Source organism: Equus asinus, chromosome 7 (assembly GCF_041296235.1).
Source record: "Equus asinus isolate D_3611 breed Donkey chromosome 7, EquAss-T2T_v2, whole genome shotgun sequence".
NCBI classification, from domain to species: Eukaryota; Metazoa; Chordata; class Mammalia; order Perissodactyla; family Equidae; genus Equus; species Equus asinus.
The window spans coordinates 20,071,082-20,090,618 of record NC_091796.1 but is presented as its reverse complement, the minus strand read 5'-3'; positions in this window follow the sequence as shown (position 1 = coordinate 20,090,618).

Genomic DNA, 19,537 nt, shown 5'->3' with positions numbered 1-19,537 from the left:
ATTTTATACTCCCACCAGCAGTGTTGGAGAATTCCAGTCATTCACATCCCCACTATGGCCCAACTATAACTTCATTACAACAAAAGAGTTAATGGCTTTCTTGTCCTCAGTTTTCAGAATCAGGTTTTCTTTCAAACATCATCTGTCCCTGAAAGGAGAGTATGAAGATTTTGTTTCATCCACCAAAGAGAAGGAAGTTATTATTTATTCACTGCTACATTCTACAAAGGACTTGAGATCATTTATGAAGAGGCATGTGCCCACATAGAAAAATACAGAGGAGAAGTATGGACTCGTGGAGTAAAAACCTGACTTACCAGACTCCTGACTTGGGAAAGTGTTTTAATTTGATACATATCACTTGGGCCATCTGCATACCTTCCTTAGTTAAATAACACCATTTGGTGACTAGACAGTGATTGTCTCAGAAGCTATCATCACTCACATCAGAGCAGATATCCAGCCAATGGGCTGGAGAAATGACTAGCAAGGCCAGTTCTCAAACTGTATCATAAGCCACTCTCGTGTGGATTTGGACATAAGTGGGTTTTTTGTTGTCATTAGGAGTTTTCCTCCCCCTGGCTGTTCAGAAGTTTCAGATGAAATTTTTCTGATGTTTTTTAATGAAAGATGATATTTGCTTACCCATCACAGGAGATATTTCCTCGGCAGGAATGCTATCGAACATGTTGCATTCACAACATGACACAAAGTCTAAAAATCACAGAGAGACTAATTACTGGCAGAAAATTACACCAAAAGACCTATTTCCTCATGATGAAAATGACAGCCTGGTGCCCCGTTACCTGGCCTGATCGGGCAAATAGCCTGCTTAACATTGTTCTAGCGCTTTGCATTACAAGCCACGGTAGAGGGAAGAGGCACTTCGGTCCTGTAAGCAGCTCAGCAAGAAATCAAGGTGAGCTGTCAGTTAAGTGAGTTCTAATTATAAGTCTCATTTCCAGTATTTATGAATGTGACAGACAGTAACTGGGGCTTATCTGCATCTTTACGTGGGGACACTTGAACAAGTCCTTCTTTCTTTATGCCAACATCTGAATTATCATCTGGAAGATTTGACATTTAGTGCTGACAGCCAGGGGCTGCCCCAGCCAAAGCTGGGAAGTGAAGACCACCCCACTTTGCTCGCTCTCCTTTGCCTCTTCTCATCAGCTATCTACTACCAAAAGGGGCTGTTCCTCCCTCTATCAAAAACCTATGTAGAGACAGAAAGCAGTCTTTTCTTCCTTAATATAAATTTCAATCACTTCCAGTCACAAAAGACCACATGTTGCAGTATCCCATTAACATTCCATTTATAAGAAATGTCCAGAATAGGCAAATCTGTACAAACAGAAAGTAGATTAGTGATTGCCTAGATCTGGGAGGGGTGGAGGGAAATAGGGGGTGACTGCTAATGAGCATGGGGTTTCTTTTGTGATGATGAAAATGTTCAAAAATTCATTGTGGTGATGATTGCACATATCTGTGAATACACTAAAAGCCCCTGAATTGTATGCTTTAAATGGATGAATTGTATGGTATGTGAATTATATACATCAATAAAGCTGTTTTAAAAATCACTTCTTTCTCTCTGTGGTCTTTTCCCAAAATGCAGAAAATTTTAAGCATTCAAGAACAAGTGAGGAAGTTTGGGAGTGGAGAATGGGTGGGGGAGGAGATGGAACTATTCCAGTTCCCCTGAAGTCACACTTCTAAGGCCAATCTTGCTAATTATATTAGAAAAAGGCGCTCTTGCTTGCTATTAATCAGTGTTGCTCAAACTTTTTAACCAATGACTGTTTTGATAAACATAAAGTAGTCATAACTTCCTTTGAGCAATTTGAAATTTCAAAATAAATTAAATATCACTATTACAGGCAAATCAAAGCAATTATAGCACAACCTCTCAGAGATGATGCAACACTCTCTTCCCTCATTCCGAATCACGATACAAGTAGCATTACGTTGTTTCTAAAACTACCTGTAACTTTTTTTCATATCATGTCAGAGCTGGAAGGGACTTTAAAATGTTCCCTTTATCTCTAAAGATTTTGATCTGCCAGACATGCATTTGGGCCTGCGTTCAGAGGAGACAAGAGAAAGAGAAGTTGCTTGAATAGAGTTGGGAAGTGCCGAGGGAAGAGTGGTTACTGGCAGCTGTTAAAGGGAAGAGTAGAAGCTACTGGGTGTTTCCTGGCTGGTGGAAGGGTAAATTTGAGTAGAAAGGGGTTGAGAAGTAGAGGAGAGAATTCAAGTCCAGAGACGACCATACCTAGGATATCATTCATTGGGAACATTTCACCCAAACTCCTTCCCCCTCCGGGACAGCATGGGATTGTATGTTGTCTGAGTAACTAATAGTGTTAAGGAATTGTTACTAGTCTTTATAAGCGTGATAAAGCTGGTGTGGTTATGCCTTTTAGAAGAGCCCTTATCTTTTAGAAATGCATAAGGAAATATTTATAAATGAAACTATAAAATATATGGGATTTGCTTCAAATAAATCCCAATAATGTCCCCCATGAGAAGCAGGAGGGAGTATAGATGACAGAAGATTGGGCATGAGTTGATAATTGTTGAGGATGGATGATAGGTACACAGGGATCCACTATATTGTTCTATTTATATGTATGTCTGAAATTCTTCATAATAAAAAAAAATTTTAAGAAATACAGTGTTTCCAACTATGTTGAGTAACGAGGCTAGATTTATCCTCCTGCCTTAGAAAAATTAGAAAACCTGGAAAAAATATATGAAGCCATTGTTTTCAGACATTGAATAAGAGGCAATGCATGAAGAAAAACAAATTAAGTGAGCCCTGCAATTGCCCCACCTTATTGCCTGGAGACAGTTTCCATGCTATGGTACAGAAAGGGGGACCCAAATGAAGCCCAGCATTCTCACAGAGTGTAGTAGACAAAGATTGGAGTTCAGCACAACCAAAGCCTGTGGAATTTACAGGGCAGAGTACTGGAGAAGAAAGCATTGGAGAGAGAGAGAAAATGAGAACAGAGAGCTCCAGAAATTGGTAAAGGAGTCCTCTTGGCTGTGCATGCATGAGAGGAAACTACCCAAGGTCAGTGAAAGAAATACTGGAAAGCGGTAAGTTGAACAATTCCTGAAGCTCACTAGGGCTGGGAATCATTTGTTTCCATAAAGCAGAAAAGACTGAGAATTACATAGGACATAAGGTAGAGTTTTCAAAAGGGTTTTTTCCCTAATAGTGGAGCTGAATTAAATCTAGGCCAAAGGCAGATTTAGAACTGCCCTAATAAATCTTAAAAACAATCCTTAAAAGGATCAAACAGATTCCAACTAATGTAACTGCAAGCCAGAACAAAGTCCAACACATTTAAAGAAACACATCAAAACCTAGAATGCAACAATGTAAAATTCACGATGCCCGTCGTCCAATCAAAAATTGAAAGGCATGCAAAGAAGCAGGAAAATATGATCCATATCCAGGAGAAAATCAACCAATAGAAAAAGAGCAATAAATGACAGAGATGATGTGATTAAGAGATAAGTATGTGAAAGCAGGTGTCATAAATATGCTCCAAATGTTCAAGAAGTTATAAGAAAACATGAATATGGTGATGAGAGAAATGCAAGATATAAAAAGAATTAAATGAAGCTAGCAGAGATGAAAACTATAATATCAGAACATTTTTTTTAATGCACTGGATTGGAAAAAACACTGAAGAAATGATCAGAGAATTGAAAACAGCCAAAATGAAGCACAGAAGGAAAAAAAGCTGAAAAAAATAAACAGAGTATCATCGACTTGTGGGAAAATTTCAAAGGTCCAACATACTTGGAACTCCAGGAAAGGGGAGGAGAGGAATAAAAAATATTTGAAGAAATAATGGGCAAAATTTTTCCAAATTTGATGTAAACTATAAATTCACAGATCCAAGAAGCTCAATAAACCCCAAGCAGAATAAACACAAAGAAAACAATCCCAAGGCCCATCCAAAAAAAAAAACAAAAAATAGAAAATCAGAACTAAAAAGAGTATCCTAAAAGTAGCCAAATAAAAAAAGACCCATTACATACACAGGAACACAAATAAGAATTTTCCCCAAAAAACCTAGGTAAGCCAAAAGGCGATGGAGCAACATATTTACAGAGCTGAAGGAAAAAAACATCAATACCCTAAAAATATCTTTCAAGAATAAAGGTGAAACAGGGTCTTTTTCAGAAAGACTAAAGCTAAGAGAATTCATCACATGCGGACCTGCACTACATGGATATTAAAGAAAGTTCTTTAGGCAGAATTAAAATGAGACCAGATAGATACCAGAGGGAACTTGGATCCCCACGAATGAATGAAAAGCACTAGGAACGCCTGTGAGTCCATCTCAGACCACTCCTGCGTCTTTGGCTCTGTCTGCATTGCTCCCTTTGTCGGGAACGCCTCTTGTCTTCTGGAAAACCGATTCTGATCCCCAGATGACTTGAATGTTACCTTCTCTGCACAGCCTTCCCTGACCACCCACCCTCTCATCCCCAACCAGACACTCAGACGCTCTTCTTCTGAGCTCCACAGATCTCTGCCTGTTCCTCAGATGTGCTGCTGGTCCCGCTCTGTGGTAACTGTTCAGACGCCTGCACCTCAGGCTGTGGACACGTGAGGGTAAGCCTCCATCTTTGAGCTTCTCTTTGTGAGTAGCCCGATCACTGTTAAATGAATTAAGGTTGGTTAGATGGGAACCTGAGTGGAACATTTGCAAGGACATTGAGCGAGTCTCTGTCCACATTCATTCTTCATTCATTTATTCACTCATTCATTTATTCATTTATGGAATGACCTCAAATTTATCAAGGAAAGAGAAAGTTGATCTGTATTCTACACATGAAAAACAAGCTGATATTGGCAGCAATTCTCCAGCGATTGAAATCATAAACTCATCAAGTCCATGCTCTACACTATTTGATGCAGAGCTGCAAACCAACAAGACTTCCTGAGAAGCAGATGAGGTTAATGGAGGAAAAGGAGCCAAAGTGAGCAAAATCTGTTCTTTCATTAGAGTCAGGTTGGATAAAACACACATTTTTTCGTATAATACAAAGTTGAATGCTCTCACCTCCCTACTTTATTTTACCTACCTTATGTGTCATATCAGAGGTAAAGAGTTTAACCTGCTGTTCTATCCTTTTATTTTAAAATAAGGAAACAGGGGCTGGCCCCGTGGCCGAGTGGTTAAGTTTGCGCGCTCCGCTGCAGGCTGCCCAGTGTTTCGTTAGTTCGAATCCTGGGCGCGGACATGGCACTGCTCATCAGACCACGCTGAGGCAGCGTCCCACATGCCACAACTAGAAGAACCCACAACGAAGAATACACAACTATGTACCGGGGGGCTTTGGGGAGAAAAAGGAAAAAATAAAATCTTTAAAAAAAATAAAAAAACAAATATGAGGCAAAAAAGCATAAAGTTGGAATAATATCTCTATGCTATTTATAAACTTGTTTCTGATTTCCTTTGCTGTCTTTTCCACTTGAAGTAATCACTTGAGTAATCAGCATCCTCTTTACTTAAATATGCAATAACTACATATAGTTTTGACCAGTTCCTGAAAGTCTCAGAAATAAAATACTGGACAAAAATTGTTAGTCATGTTTAAAAGAATTTTTAACTTCCATATTTGAAAGAACATAGAGATTATAACCTAGTTAAGAGATTGATGGTAAAGTTATTGGAAGTAGCTTTTTCAATTATTTATTTTAAAAATATCTTTTAATTAAAATTTTATTAAAAGAATTTTAATTAAAAAAAACTTTTTATTAAAAAATTCTTGGGGCCAGCCTGGTGGCATAGCAGTTAAGTTTGCACACTCTGCTTCAGTGGCCCAGGGTGCACTGGTTTTGATCCTGGGCGTGGACCCACATGCTGCTCATCAAGCTGTGCTGTGGCGGTGTCCCACATAGAAGAACTAGAAAGACTTACAACTAAGATATACAACTATGTACTGGGGCTTTAGGGAGAAAAAAAGAAAGAAGGAGAGGAAGATTGGCAACAGATGTTAGCTCAGGGCCAATCTTCCTCAAAAAGAAAAAAAAAAGTTTCTAACATGCAACCCACCCATTTTTAAGTCAGCTCCTTTTTGAAAGCAGAAAGCCAAACTTTAGTTTTAAACTTGTCTTTTTCCCTTAATAGATTAAGCAGTATTGTTCTCATATATAAATATATACATGGAATGCTTTGCTACTTTAACAGCAATTTTCCTGATTTTTTTTTTTTATTATTAAATGTTTTCATAGTGTACTTGGTTTTTAGCATGAAAACTTCAGCGAGGCAGGGATTTCTGTCTGCTCTTGTTGCTGTTGTTTACTGGGACTGCCTAGAGCCTAGACAAGGGCCTGGTGCAGAGTGAGAGCATAGTCACTCCATAAATGCTGGAGGGAATGCATGGAGGAGTGGTGTTCAGCCTGCGGCAGCCCCCAAATCTTTCCTTGGGCCCCTCTTGGACCACCAGCCTTTGGAGCTATGCTTGGAAGTGATCTCTGGCCATCTGTTCTCTCTCCTTCTGCCCACCTGATCTTTCTGTTTACAATATGTTGATGTATTTGATGATATTATTCACCTTTGACTAATCACTTACAAATAGACCACAACGATTAGAAGAGGGGGAAGGGGAACACGACGTGGTCTCTCACATTTGCCGAGACGTCCTTTACTCAGTGGGCTCTCGGATCTCCCCATGACTTTCGAAACAGTCATGCTTCACTGCCACCCATGATTCTGAACTCAGATGTTTTCCTCATTTCCTGCTACTGCTTTTCATGTGTTCTCGGGGCCTTAACAATGGCAGTAACCCAGATCCAGACTATATTCCGTACTGACGTCTCCCACGGCAAACCTAAGTCCAACCCACGGTCTAGAAACGCAGACTGAGGGGCCCTGAGCACCCAAATCCACCAGCTCTTTTATAAAATCTGGCTGGCTCCCTCATCTGCCAGGATCGGAGATGTTCCACCAACAGTCGGGGAAATTTCCCTGAGCCGGGGCAAATGCCTAATGAGCCTCAAAACGGACTAATCTCCACAAGTCCACCATCCCCACACGTTTTCTGGTGCAGAACTTTCCCAGAGACTGAAGCACAAAACTTGTGAGACCCACATGGGCATCATCATGGGTTTTCTCCATATTCTGGCTTACGTTCATAAGTATCCAGAAACCCTAATTATAGAAGAGAGGTGTTAATAGCCTACAAGGCAAGAATTTTGGAGATCTAAATGGGTATGAGTGAATCAGCGTTTTAAATGTCTGTAATGCAGAATACCAACATTGTCTGGAACACTTTTCAGAGCTGCCGACATGACATTTCTATTAGTCAGTGGTAATGAAGTTAATTTACTAAAGATCATTTCAAACATGGTGTCTCCTCGTGTTTTTTAGCGAGATCAGGCAACCCCAAAAGTACATTCACTTCAGCAGGGTGGTTTGGTTCAGAGGAACCTTAAAGACTTCTAGTCAAAGCAGATCACTTTTTGCTAAAAACCACCCATTTTCGTCACAAGATAATTCCAAGCTGTAAATAAAATAAACTTTTTAAACGACACTTAAGGCAGCTATGTTATAAAAAAAGTATCTTTCCGTCCTTTCAATGCTGCTCAGAGGACATGTGAACATGGGTATTTTAGAGTCTTAAAAGTATTGGTCACAGAGCCCTGTGGCATTTTAAGGGGAAATGGCTCTTTTTCTTATTTGGTGCTAGACTCCTTTTATCATCTTCCTGTATCAATTGAATAATACCATACTTCTGTAAGCACCTCGTGAAAGACAAAAAACTGTATGTATTGTGTATTTATATATTGTTTATTTCGCATTATACATTTCTTACATTTTTATGCGGCCTACAACGGTTTTCAGCTAAATGAATATCAGAAAAAAGTCACAGGAAGTTATCAAAAACTATGACAATTGTTTTATTCTAGAATTTACTTGCCTAAATTGCTTAAGAAATATGCTTTTTTAATAATAAAATTCCCACAAAAAGCGAATAATCTGGGAGTCTAAATCCACTTTTCAATCTTGCTTCCCCTGTAATATCTGTAACAGAACAATCCTGAATTAGCTGCTACTTTCCATAATTCTTGTCAGCAAAATCTATCAGTAGTTCTAACTCTGATTATACACGCTGGTAATGTAATTAAACGTGTTTTAAGCCTATCTCTGATGTCACAGTTACAAATATAGCCACATAAATTTTAGCTATGAGTATTTCATACATAATTTATACATACAAATGTGTTTGCATGTGTACCTGGATTAAGTATAATAAATGTAAATTATATAATTTATATCTATATATGTTTAACTGTGTTTAGTTTCAATCAGACAATGGTTTGATATACATTTTTAATGAGGGAAAATCCTACTGCAATATTAAGATTTTGTGTTTTGCAGACTTCATTTCTTAGTATTTTTTTAATTAAAAAGACAAATACATTTCAATGTTCTTTTTAGTAAATGTTATGCTTCCTTTTCCAAAACAACCTTAAGTTTATAAATAAGAGTTAATGAATCCAAGAACCATGTTATTCCGTGAGCTTGTGAACAAACAGCTTAAAGCCGAACTAGAATTCTTTCCAAGCTGGATTTTCACATGATACAGTTTATAAACAAGTTTTGGGGGTAGAGGGATTGGTTTTGTCTTGTTTTGTTTTTCTATATTTTTAATAAACAAAATTAAAATTCTGGCTTTGAAATGACTTAAAGATTAACTAGATTTCTAACCCATCACAAAAATGAACTTGTGCTAAACTTAGGGATTGCTCAAACCATTGAATCCTCGCCCTGCGTTTGTTTTTCCTTTGAGGGCCTTCTAGACAGGCACATGAATGGATCTGAGATGGTTTGCAGCATCACACGATGCTCCCTTCGTTGAAGAAGAAGGGAGGCTGCACGGCCTCCGTTCCTGAGACCTCGATCAGAAACAGATCCTGAGAGAAGCAACACTAACCTTGGACTCTCTCACGCTGTAAATTGTCTCTTTTGTAATTGTGACAGACACTCCCCCGGGCTCTCTCTTCCATACGACTCCCATGATCACTTTATCCTTTCTCTCTCTGCTGCCAAATAGAGTGGAGTTCCCGGAGTTTTGACACCTTGTAAAGACATTCCAGTGGATTCTAGCACACCCAGACAGATGGTGTGAAAGGAATACAGGGGAAGAAGATATAGGCCTCTGCCAGATTCTCATGTATTCTAGGTAACATCGTGTTCCAGGAGAAGAAAAAAAATAAAAGGGAACTGATATCATTGTTACTGCCTGCTTCCTGAGCCAAGCCACCACGCTTCTGCCAAAGATAACAACGTCTTTAAGATGGCTACAAAAACTCCTAACATTATGTGAGGGAAAAGAACTAGACCTACGAGGGGGTATAAAACAATAATCTGTATTATTGTTATACTGTGTTACACTGACACTTACAAAAAACAGAATTTTTGTTTCTTTTAGCAAAAAATGACATCCAGCTCAAAATAACATCTTTATTTCTTTTGCTTGTCCAGTGTGCTGGACACCTCTGCTGAGCTTCCTCTCTGAGGCTAGCACTGACTTTCTCCATGGATAGGCTAGTGACGTGAGAACAGAGAACATGAAAAAAACATTAAAGAACAAGTTAATGCTTTTTTTCCCCAGATACAACCAGATATTTTCTTATACACATGAACACACAAGTAAGCACATGAAAAGATGTTTAACATCATTAGCCATCAGAGAATGCAAATTAAATCTACAGTGAAATACTATCAGAACATCTAAAATTAAAAATAGTGACAACACCAAATTCTGGCGAGGATACGGAGAAACTGGATCACTCATCCATTGCTGGTGGGAATGTAAAATGGAAACAGTTTGGAACTTTGGAAATTGGTTTGGCAGTTTCTTTAAAAACTAAACTAGCAACTACTATACAACCCAGCAATTATACTCCTAGGCATTTATCCCAGAGAAATGAAAACTTATGTTCACACAAAAACCTGTACACGAATGTTTATAGCAGCTTTATTAATAATCACCCAAACCTGGAAACAACCAGATGTCCAAACTGTGCAAACTGTGGTTAAACAAACTGTGGTGCCTCCACATTATAGAAGGGAGGTGGGGGTGGCTAAAAAAGGGCCACAGGAGGGATCCTTGTGGTGTCGGAAATGTTCTGCAACTTGACTATATCAATATCGATATCCTGGCTGTGATGGATATCACATTATAGTTTCACAAGATGTTACCATTGGGGGAAACTGGGCAAAGGGTAAATTGGATCTCTCTGTATTATTTCTTACAACTGCATTTAAATCTAAAAGTATCTCAACATAAAAAGTATAGTTAAAAATATAACCCCTGTTACAGTAAAAAAATTTAATCTACGCAAATACACAAAGGAAAATATGGATCTTTTCAATAGATAAATATGAAGATTATAGTGATCCAAACAGATTTCTTTTAAGGCTCCACATTTTAATAGGTTATGAAATGTATAAATATAAAACAGTAGATTACTTAGATTTAATGAAGAAAGGAGCCACGGGTCTCTCCATGTTATCGACCTATCAAAGCTATAGATGAGAGAAAGAAAATTATGGGTACTGCACCAAGGATATGATGGATGGATGATACAAATAACATTAAAGCAGCAAGATGCTCTCTGAGTGTGCAAAGATAAAATTATTGAAGTGCCATTCCCTGGCCATAAATTTGGCTTGTCTGGAGGCCATGCACACGCTCTCATCCATGTCCCTTGGGTCCAATGACATGAATTATTGAATGGCTAACCAAAATTAAGGTACAGAATATAGTTTAGAGCTGCCATGTGACCCACACAGATATAAAACGCACAACCTTAACCTCATTGCTTTTCCTGCTTGTCAGTCACATACTCACATTTCATTTTGAGAGACTGAAAGGTCACATTATATAAGTAAGGGAAACCACATCTTTGCAAGTTCTTTGATTCTTGAAATGTTCACCCACAGTCTCATGCCCATATTTAATTTGCCATTTCACCTTTTCTCCAGCACTAGCTCTTCCTGGTCTGCTCATTTCTCTTCCTTCTTATATATTCTTTTCCTCCACTTCTTCCTCAGCCCTAAGATCTCCACCATCTCATTCCTATTCCTCTGTTTCCATACACAGGCCCTGCCTCCTTTCCAGGTCCGTTGTCTTTGCTCAGCTAATGTTTTCTTTCTTGCATGCGTATCTCCTTACTCCACAGTTACATATAATGCAGAACTCAGCCACGCATAGGCCTAGCTAGAAAGGAAATTATATTGTTCTTAAATAGATGCTTTTAACTCTACAAAACTCAGTAAATAGAAGTGGTCAGGGGTTTTTTCCTTTTGAATTACACACGACATTCCTCTCAACTCTCTAGAACATCTTTCTACTCTGGGACTTTGGCAGAGAAAGGGTTGATGAGGGCACATAGCTTCCCAACTGCCTGCCCTACTTCTGTCTCCCTTCTCCTTTCTATCAACCCCCCTTCCTCTTTCTGTCTCACCAGACCTCCCTGGTATAAAACTTCATGGTTTTGTATTTCTTACATAAGTATTATACCACACATTTTGGTTAGAATTATACACACACACACACTCCTTGCAGTAACCGCAGCAAACTTATTTTCAGGTAAAATGAATAATGATGACCATGTTGTACTACAATTGCCCTAAATTCTACATCTCTACCCAAACACACATTTTCCTGTGTTCTGAGCTCTGCAAAACTTATATAAGTTGGGTGTGGGGCAGCGTGTAGAGAGAGAGGTCCTGGAGGAGCTACGGTCACATAAATCACACCATTTCCACTAGGAAAAGCTACTCCTGTGTGATTTTCTTGCTGCCGCTGACCATCAGGACCAGGTCTTTATTTAGCCTGGTCATTGGTGAACAGAAGCAGACCAAAGGGAAAAAAGAAAAAAATCACTGCTTTCGTTGTTTTCCTTTGTTTTGTTTTTCACTCGACCGTTTTATGGGCAGTGTGACCACACACTCCAAACAGGACCGTTTAGAAAACAAAATAACCAATAAATCACTGAAATTTTTAGAATGGAAAAAACTAGACCACCCCTTACAATGAAGCCATCTGTGTTTTTCACTCTGGATCACTTTTCCTGGAAAAGAAACTCGTATTATTTATCTGAATTAAGAGAAAGGCAATGAATTAGGGATGTACATGATCGCCATAAAGTTGAAAATCACACAACTAGATCTTTCTAGTCCTGGGTTCTCCTTAAAAAGTCAGTCCTCAAAGTGAGCGCTTGGACCACAGATGGCCCTCACTAGTCAACTGGTTGTGTATGTGTTTTCCGTGTGATTCTGAGAACCCAGTATGGAAGCAATAAATTACGTTAAATGAGAGGTGGTGAGGAAATAGCTCAACAATTAAGAAATAACTTCAGGATTTGGAGTTGCATGTGGGAAATGTAAGAAATTTGTTTTGCCTATAAATGCCTGTGGGATAACGTTTCAGTAGTTTATTGCTGTATAACAAACCTAATGGCTTAAAACAACAATTCATTATTTCTCACAATTCTGTGGGCTGCCTGAGCTCAGCTGAGCAGTTCTTCTGCTCCATGATGTCAACGCTGAGATCACTTGTGTGGTGGCATTTAGTTGGGAACCCAACTGGAGCTGGATCATCCAAGATGGCCTCTCATATTCCAGAACCTCTCTCCTGTGACTCCTCATCTTTTAGTAGTTGAGCCCAAGCTTCTTTTCTAGCAGCTAGGGCATAAGAGAGAGGCTGGAGCCAAGGTAGAAGCTCTCAGACATCTTAAGAGTGAGGCCCATAATTGATCCAGTGTCACTTTGCCCTGGTTGTTGGTCAAAGCAAGTCAAAGCCAGACCAGATCAGAAGGGAGAGGAAACTGATTCCATCTCTTGATGGGAGGAGGAGCTCACATGTTCATAGACAGGAGTTTTTGGCTGCCATCTTTGGGGACATTCATCACAGATGAGCAGGAAGGAATGTGGACTACTCCTGCAATGAGTATGACGCATTTAAAATACAGGTGATTTAAAATGATCTTGATAACATTCAGAAGTCAATAAAAAATAATAATGCTTATTTCCTTGCAAACAATACTGTCTATTTTTCCTAAGACTGTTAACAAGAACCCCTCCTGGTCTGATAGTGGGCCCTAAAATTCCCATTGTTAGAGCCATTCCTTTGAGTCATGTCATATTTGAAAGTCCTGCCTAAAAATCTAAATATGTCTGGCACTGACCCACGGTCAACCCCTAAAGCCTTTGGCTGAATCCGAGATTAGCAACTCCGTCAGTGAGAAGTCTTTGAGGCAGAGTTCTTAGACCATAATCCGTGGTTGGGCTTTGGGTGTCTGAAAGACCTTGAAACCACTTTCAAAATGTTCTGGTTGTCACATTCATTTTTCACCAGTTTCTCAAAAGGGGAAGATACCAAAAGGTTAAAACTCACTATTCTAAGGGCCTGTTCCAAAAATAAGTCTCACTAGGAAAAAGGCAAGTTGACAGTTCTGTTTGGTAACTACTTCCTTACGTGGCACTTAATTATCCTCTAATTACTTAATATCCTTTACCTCTGTCTGCCCCCACACACTACATCGCCATATCTGGAGGAAGGGTCTTCACTCTGTACTTTGTACTTGTATCCCCCACTGGGGAGAATTCTTTGGAGTCCTCAATGTGCTTCTGATCTGGTTCTCAAATCATGTTCCTCAGAACCTTCTGGGGCTCAATGAGGCCAAGGAGGGGCACACGTACGGGGAGAGCCAAGAGGTGAGTGGAGCTCATACTTGACCCATTCAAACAGAGCAGCTCCACCTTTGACTGATCCTACTAGACTTATGCATGCATTTTCTCTTGAAGAATGAGTCCTGAGGCTAAAAGAAGCTTGAGAATTACTAATAGGCCCAATGTCTTTGTTTTCCAAGTGATAGAAATTGATATTCAGTGGGTTTAAATATTTTTCTCAAAGTCTGGTGTCAGAGCTAGACTAGAACTGTGACTTGTGTTTGCTGACACCTAATTCTGTAAGTTTTCTAGTCTATACACTACCTCCCCACCAAAGACCAGCCCTTCCACCTTCTCAGAGGCCAAGTGTGCCCTCCCCAATCCCCAGTGTGTGTTTTCCTCTCAAGTCAAAAGTGTCTGAGATCAGGAAACAGCCAGTTGATAAGTCAGGAACGTAAGGGAATTCCAAAGGGAAAGCTGCCTGGCTGGACTCCAGAGTGGGACATGGGATGGGAGAAAACAAGAGTTCTGAGCATCAACCCAGGGAAGAGGCTTCCTCCGAGCTGATCTTATTAGGCTGCGAACTGGCCCTGACGCTTCCTATAGCTTTCTCATTCTACCAAAGAATGAATTTGAATTAACAACAAACTGCATTCTTTTTTCTTATATAATGCAAAACACACCGTCCTTGATCACTAATTCCTGACAGCTAGAAAGTGCATTTCAAAGTCATACACCACGTTCCAAGCCTTCCAAAATGCCTAAGGAGAGAAATGCTAGACAAATCCCAATAAAGATATGTGTGTAGATTTCTAGACTTGCAATGTTAATGGGCCTTGACTAAGACCACTGTGATTTTAATACATTGTATTGTTTTATTCCTACTGTATTTTTAAATAGAATGTCTCAAAACAATTAGATTAATTAAATATCCACGGGGATGCAAGAAATGTTTTCTTATCACACTTGGGGACTTGACCAGCTCAGCTCCCTTGTTTTTTTTTTCAGAACCTCTTAATGAGGGATTCTCACTCCATCGGAGCCTTGACAACCATTTCAATCTGTCATTAAGAAGAGCATTTCAGTACCTGGAAAATTTTAAGACTCCTTGAGACTTAAATTGGCCAAATCTAGCTGTTTAGTTTAGGGGAAGCCGTCCTTTGCCCTGAGTGGCACACTTTCAAGCTCCCTGGCTTATTGTCTGAGAATGCAAAGTGAATCGTGGTCTTGGGGAGTAAAATACAGGTTAGAAAGGTTAGAAAAAGTCACAGAGCAATTTTTATTGTCTATGTTTCATCAAGATACTGAAAGTTGAAAATTTCACCCCGTGCTAATAACACAGTATTAGTTACACTTGACTGCTTTGTTGGAGGCAAACCAATCTCACTTCTGTTCTCTCAAGCCTAAATTCTGAGAGCGGCCAGCTTTTTAAGAAAACAAAAGCTGCCATAATCTCTAGGATAGGCTGGTGTCAAACCACAGGAGTTCTAGCAAAGACTACATATTATCATAAGCTCCACACATTAAAGAATTCTGTAGCATGGCAAGCTGTAAAGAAAGAAATTCTTAAAAGAGACTCATTTTTCTCCATGATGTCAGCTGCAAGAATAAACTAGTGATGAAGAAGAGGTTGGGAGTTGGCAATAAAAAGCCCTTGAGTTCTCTGGTTTCATGGCCAACTCATTTTAGATCCTTGGGAAGGCATTTCATTCATCGAAATGTCTCTACACAGAGACTGTCTGCTTACTCCCTTTGTGAGAGGTAAGCTTGCTCAGTTGTATGGGAGATTCTTTTCTTTTTGGAGGATTATACGGCTGTCAGTGTCCACTTAAGGCTACCTCTCCTCTGCTGGAGCAGAGCAGCATGACGGTCAAGATCATGGATTCAGCTCCAGATGACAGGGCTCCATCCACACCCTGTCTTTCTCCCTTGCAACTCTGTGGCCTTGGACAAGTTATTCTAACTTCCTGTGTCTCAGTGTCTCCAAGAGTGAAATGGTAGTGATTACAACAGTCCTACTGCATAGGGTATAAGGATTAAATGCATTAGTGATTTAAACCATTTAGAACAGAGCTTGGTATCTCCAAAGAGCTATAAAATAGTCATTAGCCTTAGTACTCTACAGCTTAAGTCAAACTAATCGAACTATTTCTCTTTAGTTTTTAAAGACAGTAGATTTCACAGCCTCCTTTGGCCTGCCCCATTCTAGTATTTTAATGATCCTCATTGAGGGAATTGGTTTTTTACATTAATATAAGCCTAATTTCCCTTAGAAACCTCTGGCAACTATATTTCATAATAGAATAGTTTTCATTCAAGAATTCAGATCAGTGTTGAATTACAGAGAAGAAAGACCAATCCTTCCATTTCTTCACTCCTTAGCTACCTGGAAACTCTGAAACCAAGTGATCCCATTCTATTGAAAAAGCAGAATCCAGGAGTGACCAAACAGCTCACAGTATTAATGAGGTAAAGAATAATTAGCACTCATCTAAGCCAACCCTTTAGTTTTACACATGAGTAAAATGAGGCATAGAGAGGTAAATAGCACTGGTTCCTTTGCTATAACAGAAATTATACTTAAATAGTGGTTCCAAAAAAATAATTAGTGTTGTCATCTCAATATGTTTACCCAAGAGGGTATAACTTATTCTAGTATTGCTGCCGTTACTTGGATTGTGTTTTTAAACTCTTTTTGCTTTTCATGGTTTACTTAAATAAGAAAATTATATCTATTCTTTAATACTAAGTTTTTTACCCAAAATGGCATTTCCACATTGACCACTCACCTCTTTACCATATTTGTATCTTTATGATTTTTATCATTTCCAGAAACCAATTTATTCTCATGTGGTCAAAAATATAATTGCAACTTTTACAAAATGCATAGGACAAATTAAGGAGATGATCTTATTTAGGCTATTGCAGCAGAGAGAATTTTCATTAATATGGAATATCTCAAAGAAAAGAAAGAGGTCTGGGCCTCGTAGAGGCAGGTAAACAATGGAGTCATCCAGGAGTCCTATAGGAGTCACGGGGAAGGAAGAAAGTAGATCTTATCTGGGGAATATACTGAGCACGGTTGTCCTTCTTGGCTAGCCATTCCCTGGAACTCACAAACGTTGGGGGACTTCTTACCCATCACACTGTTTTCTGGGAGCACAGGACTCAGATAAAGTTCAACATCTTTGTTACAAAGATTGTCACACCTTTGAGGATAATCAAAAAAATGTACTCAAGCTTTTAAGACCACTAACAGCTCAGTCCCCTAAAGTGATGCCCTTAAAAAGGCAGCTGTCATTTGGATAGTGTATGATCTAGATGGGGGTTTTTTCCCAACTGGTTTTGATTTCATTATCTTTCATCTGACAGTGACATCATTTTTCCTGGTGACACGTTTCCTGCACTTTTTATCTGAAACTTAAAAAAAGAAAAAAGTGTCACATCTCTGCTGAAGGAGTTCAGCACTACACAGACGCATCCACCTGAGGACATTGACTGATCTCTCTATCCTCTATCCTCCACCATCTATCCAGGCTGCCATCTTGCTCCTCTTATAAATAAATCTTGTGGTCTTTGATATAATAATCACTTCCCATTATTGAGAGTAGATGGTGAGATGTACTGAATTTTTGAAATTCTCTTGGGTCTTGAACATAGAAATAGTTGGTTCAATACTAATAGATAGGGATACTATGTCTAATACAGCATTGCTAGAATTTCCCAGTGATAGGGCTTCATATAAACAAAGTGTGTGTGTGAGAGAGGAAATACTGAGAAAGAGCTTGAAATTTAGTGATTTTCCCAACTAGTTCATCCATTCAGGTTTTCTCTGCCTTTCATTGTCTTTGGTTAGGCTGTTTAACAACTGTGAGGAGACAGAAGTTAGCGTGTAGGAACCTGGTAGTAATGAAACTAACCCACGTTCATAGAAGTGAAAAATCTCTCCAGCAGAGGTTCGACTAACGTCCTCTCCCACTGGGGAAGAAGTTAGTTTTGCATCTATTTAAACAATTCATTTTGGCCTTCCTAATGGCCTATGAACATAGCTTAGTCCTTGGGTTCCTCTTTGAACCAGTTAGGACACTTTTCTGGTTCTCTCATTAATTAATGAGTTAAATAAAATCTTTGACATGTGTTCATTTTATATTTGTGTAAGAGTCATGGTTTTACCTTTAAAAAAATCCTTTAACATATGTAAAGATATGTAAAGTCTCATTAACTCAGACTTATTTTAGAAAGGAAAAAAATCTTTCTGATTAGAGTACATCCAAAGAAATATAGTTTCATTACTTTCAAGTTTGTACTAAGTTATTATACTTAGTATTGTTATCTAATAACAATACTAAGTATTATTATTAAATAATACTAGGGTATTATCTAATAGGGATCAAGATGTAACAAATTATTTATAATGAGTACATCATTTTTCCAAATAAATTGCTGCTTCTAGAGCATTTGAACACAATAGTATATTTTAAGTGATTTTAAAATCTTCCTCTAATCTTATTTATACTCTATTTAAAAAGAAAAATATAATTATTCCAAATTACAAATTAGTGAAATCTTACTTTAATGAAATTTTACATATGTAAATTGATAAAACACTGATTCTTAGAATGCTTACAATTGATGAGATCGAGACCTAAGACACTGGATACTACAATGCAAGAATCTCTTCTAAATTGATCTTGATGGGTGATCAGCCAGCCCCTGCCTGAACACATCTATTAATAGGGAGCTCGTTATCTTTCAAAGAAGGCTATTTCATTGTCAAAAGCTTCTATAGTTTCAAAGTTTTCCTTGTAATTAATCAAAATCTCTTTCCTTGAAACGACTCATTGGTCTTATTTGCAGTTTCTATATAGACACATAACCTGTCCTTCATCTTTTTATTTCCTCTAAAGGCATAACTTACCTGCCATTGGACATTCTTTTGGAGACAAAACAGGTCAAGAAGAATTATCATAAGCTAGGTCTCCTACATGGCCTCAAATAAAGTCAAGAGTTAACAATTAGAAACACAGACACCTTGGCTACTGCCATAAACTATCCAAATCAACCCTTCATAAACATACCGTCTAAGTCACACAGAGGCCACAATGTTATTCTTTAGTTTTCATGGATATTCTTATAGATTTTCCTCTAAACCCTGAACCTTTGATTGAAAATAAAAAAGTACCCCACAGCCAAAACACCTGACTCTTTCAAAACCAAGATGACTAACAATAAAATAAGGTGTTGTCCGATTCCACTCTATTATCCTATAATTCTAAGAATGTCATAGAGCCTTTTTTTCTGCAGGTACTGGAACACTTTCAGAGTTTATCAGAGAAATAGCCAACCTACTGCTTCATATTACACTGTGACACCAAAATGGTCCAGAGAATTATTTTGTCACAGCACCTTTTGTCTAAATCAAGATATATTAAAAACAATGTGTAGTTTAAACATTAAGACATCTTACAGTTTCCTACATGATGTTTTCCTTTAATCCATTCCTCTCCTTAAGAAGAAAGACTCAATAGATTGACAATACAACTAGAAATAAATTCTCTGACGGAGGGGACAAGCTGTAGAAATGCAGAATCTCCCACATTCGTGAGACGAGAGAAGTTCCTGCAGCTTTTACAGATTATTTTGGTAGGAAATAAAGATAATCTAGCCATTTTCCCTATGTCAGATGTAAAAATAAAAAGCATAGAGGAGAAGAATGGGGCCATAAACTTGATACAACGTATTGCAGTAGAGTTTCATCAGATAAACTACGGAGACAGTTTCGATGATACTCTTGTCAGAAAACACATGGTACGATACAC